Genomic DNA, 11,119 nt, shown 5'->3' with positions numbered 1-11,119 from the left:
GTGCAAATATTTCATTCTGTATCTACACACATTTTTTCAATAAATATTTTAAGTAAGATTTGTACATCTTAGTCAATTTATTTAATATCTTTCTTTAGCAAAACATATATATTTTCAAATTTATAAATTGATTTAAATCAATATGCGTATGAAGTCTTGATAGAAATCTGACTTTCTGTGCCTTAAAGTAAATGAAATTCAAAAATACTATATCGCGATACATCGCTATATCGCGATGCAAGACTGACGATATATCACGATATATAATTTCTAATATCGCCCAGTCCTAATCACGACCATTAACGGGAAAATGGCCGTCCGCGCGGACGTCTGATTCGCGAGATTCGTTGTCCGCGGAAATTTTTGACCACCGAGGACGGGCGGTTTTTCGAGCCTTGTATTATTTCTCTTTCTAATGTGCTTACAAGAACGGCGAAAAAAATGAGACCACAATTTTTTTTTCCATAACATATTTTATTAATTTACACGTTTCATTATTACTTTGCCATTGCTAAGTTACAAATAAAAATTTTTTACTTTTTTTAGATTTATTGTACAACTGAACCATCCAGGCCCTAGTCTTAAAATTTTGGCAGTGAAGACTAGTAGGCGCTGGTAACCAACCAGGTGTAAGACATAAAATATATAATATGTATAATGAAATATATGTCATTATATAAAACTACACTACATAAGTTGGAAATGCTTATGCATATAGCTACTCATTTCCCTTAATTTCTCTAATAATAGAATGTAAAAAGAGTATAAGAGAGAATAATATGAAAACATTGCCTTATTTATCTACACAAACTGAACAATAGTGGAGTCTAGTGGAAGAGCATGTTAAGTGAACTGAGAAAGATTTAGAATGAACTGTAACGTAACGGCAGGAAGCTGTTTATAAAACACTTTTTTCCGAACTCAACATTAAACTGAAATTTGAATATTTTCGAAATTTCTCTAAAAGTTTCTTAGAAACATGATCTAGCGTAAAACGTGAAGTGATTTAATGAAACTTTAGAAAGTAAAGAAACAGAAAGCTGCTTATGAAGCACATTATTTCCCACTATAACTTAAACCTGCCCTGAAAACAGTAAATTTCAAGAATTTTCAAAATTTCGTTTAACACGTTCTTCCTGCATAGAATATTCTAGTGGAAGAACATGTTAAGTTACATGAAAAAAGCTTTCCCACTATAACTTAAATCAGTCCTTAAAACAGCAAATATCAAGAATTTTCAAAATTTCGTTCAACATGTTCTTCCTGCATAGAATATCCTAGTGGAAGAACATGTTAAGTTACATGAAAAAGCTTTAGAATAAGTAAAAATTTTTATAAAACACATATTTCTCAGTATACTGAGTATTCCCCACTATATACACACTGAAGTTTGAGTACTCTCGAAATTTCGCTTAACATGTTCTTCCACTAGACTTCTAAATTATACTGCTTTTAAGTTTATGAATACCAAGTAATACCTTAATACCCACACTTTTAGTTTATGAGGCGAAAAGAGTTTTTGACCAAATTTGTTTTTTCTTAAAGAGGGAAGATGGCGCCCTAATCTTTAAAGGTTTGAAATATAATTGATAATTATCGCATTAAGCATTTAGAGGCGCAAATTTTAGAATGAAATGCTGAAAAAAAAACATTAGATAAAAAGTAAATTAAGCCTACATTTTCGTCTTCACGTCTTTCAGATTTTCAATTAAAGTACTATTTACTTTTATACTTTAAGAAAGCATTTCGTGCTTAGTTAAATTCACTTGACATTATTGCTATATTTAACAAAAGCATACAATTATTTAGAATCGGAATTGGTTAAAATACTAACTATTTAAATATTAAAACAAATTTTCTTTCCATATTTGTACTTATTATATACAAGAAAAGAGCTTAAAAGCGACATGGGGATATAATTCATATTTTGTGATGATTTCAACGCAGAATATCTACAAATTACATAAAAAAGTGGATAAAAATATATTTAAACGATACTATTTTTTTGTATCTAATAGCAGTTTAAAAGTTAAATGCAATCCTTTTGTTTTATAAGGTAATAACAATGTAAAAAATTTTAATCTACAGCATAAAACAAGTCCATCAAAATACTTCTAATTTTGAAATTTCTAACAAATTCATTAAAATATGAATAACTAGACAATAAATATGATAGATTCAGTAATGCGAATAATTTAAATGGTTCAAAAATATTAAATAACAACAAGCTATAACTGTTTAATCAATATTAAAATTTTAACTCAACGACGAACTATTTAATGTGGTTAATATTCAATTTCCATTTTCCCCCGTCATTTTATTTTAATAACAATATTCAGTGTCACTAAATTTTAAACGTCGATAAAATTTTGAATCGAAATCAAAAATTTTGTATTAAACAATGTCTATTTGAATCAGTGACGTCGAATAACACAACAAAATCATTTTTGTACTTTTCTGTTTTTTCTAACCCTAGTTCATGAAACGTTCAATGTTTCAAAATTAGAAAGAGTAAATAAAAACTTAAAATTTTGAATCAGCAACGAACAATTTAATACGGAAACATTTCCACCTTTTCTTTTTCAGATAACAACATTCTATGTTACGAAATAGTAAACAGTTCCATATTCATAAATATGGGTATAACATTTCTGAACACCTAACCAGAAAAAGCCACTCAAGCCTTTTTTTCTTCAACCAACATTAAAAGCCATCACGCTTTAAGCTAAAATTAATTAACAAATAAAATGCTTCGCAAGCATATCAATTAACACGTGTATGTTTTCTCAAATTTAACAGAAAGCGCACATCTAAATAAAGCGCAGAAATAGGCCTAAATTCTAATATATTTATACATTTACAAAGTACTAAGCAAAGTTCATAATATTTAGTTCTATATGAAAGTATGCTTTCTTTCACTGACTGTATATTAAAGCTTTAACTTAATAGCTAGAAATTTCTAAATTGAAAAAGCCTAATTTTGCTTGAAATACTTTAAGTAATAAATCTTTATTAGTGATTTTCGTTTAAAAAATTTACTAACGTTTTTACATGTACAAAAGTGATGATTATTTTTAATTTCATGTTTTTATTGGAAATCGAATGATTTAATTTAAAAATAAATGTCATTAGTTAATTCGGTAGTTTTAAAATTTTCACTTGTAAGCTCCTAGCTCAAAATTAGAAAGAAAAACACGTACATTTTAACGGGTTTAGAAGCCTGTAATATTACGGTGACCTAATTACATGAATGCAATTTTCAGATTTTTAAAATTATAAAATCTAAATTTTATTTTTTATTAACTATGTATTTACAAGAGAGCAGAATCAACAAATTTTTACATTTGAAAGCTAAATGATATTTTATCATTCCCATTTCAATTTTCCATATACATAATTACTATTAACGAAAAAAATCATGTTTATAAGCTTGAAAAAGGAATAAATTAAAATCGAGTAATTTAATTCAATTTACTACTAAAGTTCAGAAGGGAAAAAAATAATAATAAATCAATATTTTTAAGTACATTTGTAAAATCTATTCTATATTTCTACATTTTGAAAAATGCTCAGTAGCTCAAAGATTAAAGTAGCAGTTTCTGTTAAGTAAGTTTTTTTTTTTATCCAGTTTAAATTTTTTTTAAAAATACATTTACATGAAACTAGAGCATGAAATACAAATTTATATATTCACGCTTTAAGATTAAAATTTTTAAACAAGTTAACTTCAAAGTTGATAAATTATATTTAAAGAGATAAAATGTTTAAAAACGTATACAATATAATTCTATGCATGACATTGTCAGTTATCAGTTAATAGTTATACTAAATTTTACATTTTTTTTAAAAAATTTTGATCATCTGAAGATAAAAATGTTTGAAATATACATACCATTTTCTAAATAAGTACATGAATTTCAGATGTAGTAAAACATTTTTTTTTCTCTAAAACACAGTCTATAAAGTATTGGTTTAACAATAGACAGTAACATAATATTTTATTGAAACGACAAAATGTAAATAAGTAATAACTTGAACATTTCAATATTTTTGAAACTTATTAGAATTGAATAACTAACAATTTAAGTAGTAACAACAGCATATAACGATATCGTTTAAAAGCTAGAAAATTAAAAGTTTTTTAAATTCTGTATCAAATTTCTTGTTAGAATAATGAAATATAACTCAAGAAAATGTTACATAGTGAACAATAGTGTATTTGTAAATGTTATGCTTATTTTGGCAAACTTATGAAGAAAAAAATTTAGTAGTGTGGGTACATATTTCATGCCAAAATAAGCATAAATGTAAATAATTAAGCATTTTCAATAAAAAGTACATATAAATATATATAATTCTTCAATAATATTTTTTTGACATTATTTCTTACACCATTTCGTTACTTAAAACTACATCATTGTATAGATTAATAATTAAAGAAATATCTAATTTAAACATTTTTTTCTTAGATTTTAATTCGAGATGAGTTTTTAATTTCATTCAAATACTGAAATGCATGCACATCATTTTATAATTAGTTACAAAATAAAAAAAACTATCACGTGTAAAATATGATGTTGCAGAATCATAGCACATTCACAGATGGGAAATTCTTCTGTGAGAGTTTGCATAGTTTGAAGTATGTGATATAACATCCAAGTATTAGTATGAAGTATAACAAAACTTACGTACACACATTGATCAGCGAAAGAACATGAGAAATGCTTAAGATGATATTAAGGTAATATTTGCTTCACGATATTAAGACCAAGCCGCATTTATCAATAATATTGTTTGGAACGAAACTCTTTTTTTTTTCCACACTTAATTACAGTTTTACATTGCACTTAAAATAAAAAAAGAGAGAAAAAAAGGAGAAGTTTGATTTAAAAACAAATTAGGTCAATTTTCATGAATTTTGTATTATAGATAGGGAAGAAAAAACATATTGTTCACAAGATTTAAAATTTCTGTAAGTTACGTAGAATTGATTAAATTTCATATAAATTATTAAAAAATAACATCATGAATAGAACTGGTTTTAAAACAAACCATTTCTCTATTACATGGTTTATTATTATTATTTTGATACAAAAAAAAAACTAAAGTGCTTGTTAATGTTGTTGATTTTGTGTAAAAAATAAAGTTGGAAAAGTATATTAGGATTGGATAAATGTGTTCAATTTTTTCAAAATGAAGTGATTAATTTTACATTTTATATAAATCAAGGAAAATATTTGAATAAAACCCAATACTTCAAACAAAAAAGATCGTTTCCAAAATAGTGGTTAAATTTTTTTTTAAATTAAATTATTTTTTGTTGAAACATTTTTGAAAATTAAAAAAAATATCATATTATGTTTAAAGAAAAAACATTAAAAACTAGACCGAAAACTTGAAATGCTTTGTACCTTGGAAAACAATTAATTACTATAATTAATTCTTTTCGATAATTTATTATCCCTTTTTTAAGCATGATCCTTTTACAAAAAGTTAACAATGCTTTATTATAAACCGTCAAAATCTTAATTTCATTCCATCATTATTCCATAGTAAGTCTGCCAATAACTCAATTTTAACCTATTATTTGAAAATTAATTTGTCAATATCTTAATAGCGCGAATATAAATTTGGCAATACCTTGATTTTAAGCCATTATTTGATAATAAATATAACAAATCCGTCCTAATATCGATTTTAACCTATTACTTAATATTTCTCTAAGATTACTTATTTCATGATAATAAATCCGCCAATTTTAGCCAATTATTGGACAATAAATCCGCAAAATCTTAATTGTAACCTAGTGCTTGATAATAAATCTGCTGCTTTCTTCATCAATTTTAATCCATCCGAAAAGGAAAAAAAAAACATTTCCTAATCATATAAACTGACAACACTGGCATGATTCTAATATCATAAACATGATACAATGTACGAAAATGCTTAAAATTTTAAGAAAAAATATACATTACCAACATACACCATGAACATTGAATGATTAACATATAAACTACAAAAGGAATGAAATGAGGTTTAAAACGGACTCTTGATATGAAGTATGATACTATTTATATTTGTAGCAAGAATAATTATGAGTTTTTTCTTCTCGCTGCTTAATAATTGTAGCAAGAATACAGTTAACTGCAATGCAAAGCTAAATTTTAACCAATTTCAGTAAACTTTCTCTAAGACAGAATCTATTCAATGCTGAGCGAAAATTCCGTTTTAAACAGTTTTACACAATTTCACATTTTTTTTAAAAAATTCCTTAACATTTAAACAATTATAAAATAAAACTTTAAAAGAAAGACTAATTACAACTTTTCCTATTACTGAATTAAATGTTTGAATACAATTTATACAATTTAAAGTGTATTTTATTACTGTGTTGTCTTAAATCTATTTTAATTTAAGAAATTAAATTTTTAATCTAAATTTGGTTCTATTTTCTATTTACAACAAATTTTTCTATAGCTTATTGTTTATTATGATTGGACTTTTTTTGATAGGGAAATATTATTTATGTAAGCAATTGTGTGTTTTTCACTTTAGTTTTGGAGATAAGAATTAAAAACTTTAAAGTTTTTAAATATTATAATTCTATAGTTATAATAATTATTATAATTCTATAGTTATAATAATTATTATAATTTTAATTATTATAGTTTTAATTATTATAATTTTAATTATTATGGTTTTAATAGTTATAATTTTAATTTTAGTTTTTATAATTTTAATTTTAGTTTTTATAATTTTAATTGTTATAATTAAAAAATTATTATAATTATAATTAAGTAAAGTTATTTAAAATGGAAATAATTAAATATGTATCTCTTAAACAGATTTTAGATTATATTAATTAAATTAATGTTATTTATAATAGAGTGTGCCAGATCCTAAAAATTTTCTGCTGTTGGCAAAATTCTATTTCATAACAGCGCTCGTCTTTGACAGAGTTTACTGTAGTTAGTAGAAAGTATAAAAATCTATAAAAAAATAATCATGATTTCTTCTAGTAATAATTTAATTTGTAATTCAGCAAGCTGTGACTATAATCTATTTTTCTTCTATTAAAACATTAACTTGTGTCAATTGTATATAATAAATGAGTAAGTAAACTTGAGCAAGAGAGGATTTTTATAAAAAAATTATTTTTTACTGACACTTTTAAAAAAAATAAACAGCTCTTGTTTTTTCATGATTTACGATTTTGAATATTTTTTTTCAAGCAAAAAGATTTTTTTTCCTCCAAAAAAGTTCATAATTTTAAACTTTTTTTTTCCGAACAAAGTTATAAATGCAAAAGTTCTGTAGCCCACAATTAAACATTTTTTGTTTTTCTTTTTTTTTAAAACTAATATTGATGATTATAACAAGTAAATCAATCTTAATTTCACATCAATAAGCTTTTTAACAAGTTGAAATGAGACAATTACAACTGTCGTTAAAAATGGTAATTTTTATAAGAAAATATATATTGCTTGGTTACAGAGAACAGCATAATTCCCAATATCAATAAATTTTATAACTAGAAATATTTTAACAAGTAGAAAAAATTTATAAAAACAAATTAAAATTCAATTCGTAACTATAAGATGTGTTTTATAATTAAGTATCATTTTTAAAAACCATTTTTACAGAAACAATTGGAATGCTGTTGATTGAAATTCATTTAAAATAAACGAATTTATAAGAAGTTTTTTAACTGTATAATAAAATGAATCGATTATATATAGTAGTATTTGCATATTAAAATAAACTATTGTATTAATGAGATTTTATCAACAATTCAAAAATGAAAAAAAGCAAGCAAAAATATTAACTTAACACCATTTTTTAGTTTTACTAAGAATTACAAAGGACGCATGAATGAGACATAAATGTGGGACGAATCGTAAACGAAATTACATTTATAAAATGAACATTAAAGGACGGAAACGTTTGTAAACAAAGGAATGAGGTAGGGTACCCATTAACTAACAAGTAAATAAATAAACATTAAATGCACAGCGATGCAATGATTTTATAAAATATATCCAAACGAAATTTAAACATTCATGTGAATAAGAATTGTTAAATCTATAATTGATCAACAAACGACTTTTAAATAAAAGCAGACGATTACTGATTTTAAAAAAAAGAAGACTTTAATCATCCACTTGAATCAGTTTAATTCCAACATTAATTGGTAAAAAAAAAAAAAACTTTCGTTTTCAAAAAATAATATGAATACTGATTTTATGTCATGATATTAATTTATTCATAGTAAAACAATTTGAAATCATTTAAAATTGGTGAAGGAACAATTCTTAAAATTATTATAAAATCAAATGATAAATGTATTGATTAGTACCACAAAGCAGACGATTTTAAACGATGACATAAAAGCCTTACACAAGCAAATGGAGCATAAATTATATTACCTAAGCGTCCTTTGCAAATCTTTTCTTGTTAAGGACAGACAAAAAAATGATGTCTATAATGAACAATCACCAAACACAATCTTGTAAAGGTGGTAAAACATATAGCAATGAATAAAATAAATACTAACAAAATATTGGTCCTGAAGACTAACAAAATTCAATAAAGTAAAGCCAATAATTACTTGAGAACAAATATGCATGGGCTTATTACGCTTTTAATCGTCAACAAATTTTAGTCCAGTCTCTAGTTTTTGTAATTGAATTTATCGTTTTTTTCTTTCATTTTTAGTACAACAGATTTCTTCCATTATTTTTTTTCTTTTATAGAGTCCTTTTCTCCATAGTGCTGCAGAAAAACATCTTGAAGACAGCTTCTTTCGACGTAAGAAATCTGGAATAAGTCAATAAAAGCTTTTGTGTATTTGTACCAGGAAAATATATGTAAAGCAATAAGGACATTTAATAAAAATATAATAGCTCTTGTCAATCAATAGTCAATAAAAACAATAAGTCAATAAAAGCTTTTGTGTGTTTGTACCAGGAAAATGTATGTAAAGCAATAAGAACAATTAATAAAATTATAATAGCTCTTGCCAATTAATAGGCAATATCAATAGAATCAATAAGTCAATAAAAACTTTTGTGTTTTTGAACCAGGAAAATAAATGTAAAGCAATAAGAACGTTAGATGAAAATATACTAACTGTTGTAAATCAAAGCTTGTTTTTGTGTATTGGTACGAGAAAAAAAAAGTATACCAAATGTAAAGAAATAATTCAAAAACTGTAAACTGTGTCTTTAGAAATCTTAAATATGCTAATTAAAGCTATTATGTATTTCTAACTCCAAATTATAATGTAGCAATGTAAAGCAATAAAAATGTTTCATCAAATTATAATAGCACTTAATAAATCTAAAAAATGCGAATTACGGCTATTACGTAGTGGTAAAGTAATAAGGATATTTAATCACACAAAATCTCTTAATAAAACTGAAATACAAATACGTTAATAACAGTTTTGTATTTGTACTAGGAAAATATTATGCATTTACACAAAGCAGAAAGACGTTTAACAACAAATAATATATTTAAAACAATCTTGAATTCATTAAAACTTGTATTAATTTATACTAGAAAATTACTATGCCTTTAAGTAATATTAATCCAAAATAATTTTTCTATAAATTCTAAAACGTGTCAATTAAAATTTTAGTGCATGTGCACCAGGAATCTATGTAAAGCAATAAAAATATAATACCTCTATGTAAAGAATCTATGTAAAGCAAATGAGAACATTAAATCAAAAGCTAATCTCTATTGAGAAATCTGTATTATATTTTAATCTATTTGAAATTTTAGTTTTGTTCCTTATGGCTGTTTATTTTCCAGCGTAGTTTTCCATTCTTAAAACTTTGAATATTTATTTTTCTTCATTTTTTTTAATTTAATAGCAATAACTAAAAACGGTTAGCGCGCAAGATAAAAAACCTAAACATTTTCTTAAAAAATATAAGCTTAAATAATTAAATATAGAACTTGGACAAAATGGGTTAAATAATTTTTAAGATATAAAAAGCTTAGCAAAGTCTTTTACTGGGATTTTGTTTTTAAATTAATCAACACATTTTGGATTCTTTCATATTTGAGATTTTGTCATCTAAAACTACATAATTAATGATCATGAAAACATTTGTATGAATTAATTAAAAATATGAATAATCATAACTTTTTTCAATGAAATTTTTCTAGAGTAAGCAAATTTCATAAATGAATGCAATGAATTTTTTATTCAATGGCAACGTGACGAGATATGCCAGAAGTAAAAAAAAAAAAAATTACATTTAAACTAAAAAAGGTACTACACCATTTATATTGTAGTATATTCATATATACAAAAAAAGAAGAATGAAATAGAGAGAGAGAGAGAGAGAGAACGTTTATAAGGCAGGTTTTGCATTTTAATCTATCAAACGTAAAAATTTATTTAAATCAAGTTTAATCTATGATTATTATTTAGTATGCCAAAATGGGCCCTTTAAGCCATAATTATTAATTAGCCTGTCGTAAGTAGGCACCGTAAGCTACGATTTTTAATTAGTATGTCGTTAGTGGGACTTTTAAACCATTATTAAATTAAAATCTGAAGATTTAAAAATCCAATATTTTTGAGTACTATTGTTTAGGGTGTCTGTTTTTTTTTTTNTTTTTTTTTTTTTTTTTTTTTTTTTTTTTTTTTTTTTTTTTTTTTTTTTTTTTTTAGCGCATTGTATAAAAAAATTTTTTATCAAGGAATAAAAATTCATGGAAGAAACAATGCTTATTATACTCAAGATATGGAAGTATGCAATTTTGAAAATAAATGTTCGATTAAAAATCTTCAAGTAGTTGGTTGCTCAGTTAAAATCCACTAAAAATTGTTTGGTGCATATTAAGATTTAGATTTTATGTCAGATTTCGCATTATTTTCCCTTTCTTTTCGTATTCGAGTGGAATAATGAGATTTTAAAACGAACAAATAACATAAATATTTTAAAAGGTGATTTTTTTAAATCGCCAATTTGGCGAAATTTTACCACCTAAACCAGAGATGGGCAAACTGTGGCCCGCCGAAAGATTTTATCCGGCCCGCCGGAAGATTTTATCCGGCCCGCGGATAGAATTTTAGCTTGCCGATCCGTGGCAAATATAAACA

At 24.7% G+C, this 11,119-nt stretch overlaps 1 protein-coding gene across 2 annotated transcripts in view; it reads right to left on the bottom strand.

Moving 5' to 3' along the window:
* Nucleotides 1-7,410: 7,410 nt before the first annotated feature.
* Nucleotides 7,411-11,119, bottom strand: part of LOC107436527 (Ecdysone-induced protein 78C) — a 164,126-nt gene continuing 160,417 nt past the window's right edge. For both annotated transcript variants that reach the window (XM_016048288.4, XM_016048287.4), the window contains exon 8: nt 7,411-8,817. The gene's annotated coding sequence lies outside the window, so the exon portion shown is untranslated. The remainder of the gene's footprint in view (nt 8,818-11,119) is intronic.

This window comes from Parasteatoda tepidariorum, chromosome 6, assembly GCF_043381705.1.
Source record: "Parasteatoda tepidariorum isolate YZ-2023 chromosome 6, CAS_Ptep_4.0, whole genome shotgun sequence".
NCBI classification, from domain to species: domain Eukaryota; kingdom Metazoa; phylum Arthropoda; class Arachnida; order Araneae; family Theridiidae; genus Parasteatoda; species Parasteatoda tepidariorum.
This window is presented reverse-complemented; position numbering and strand designations above follow the sequence as displayed.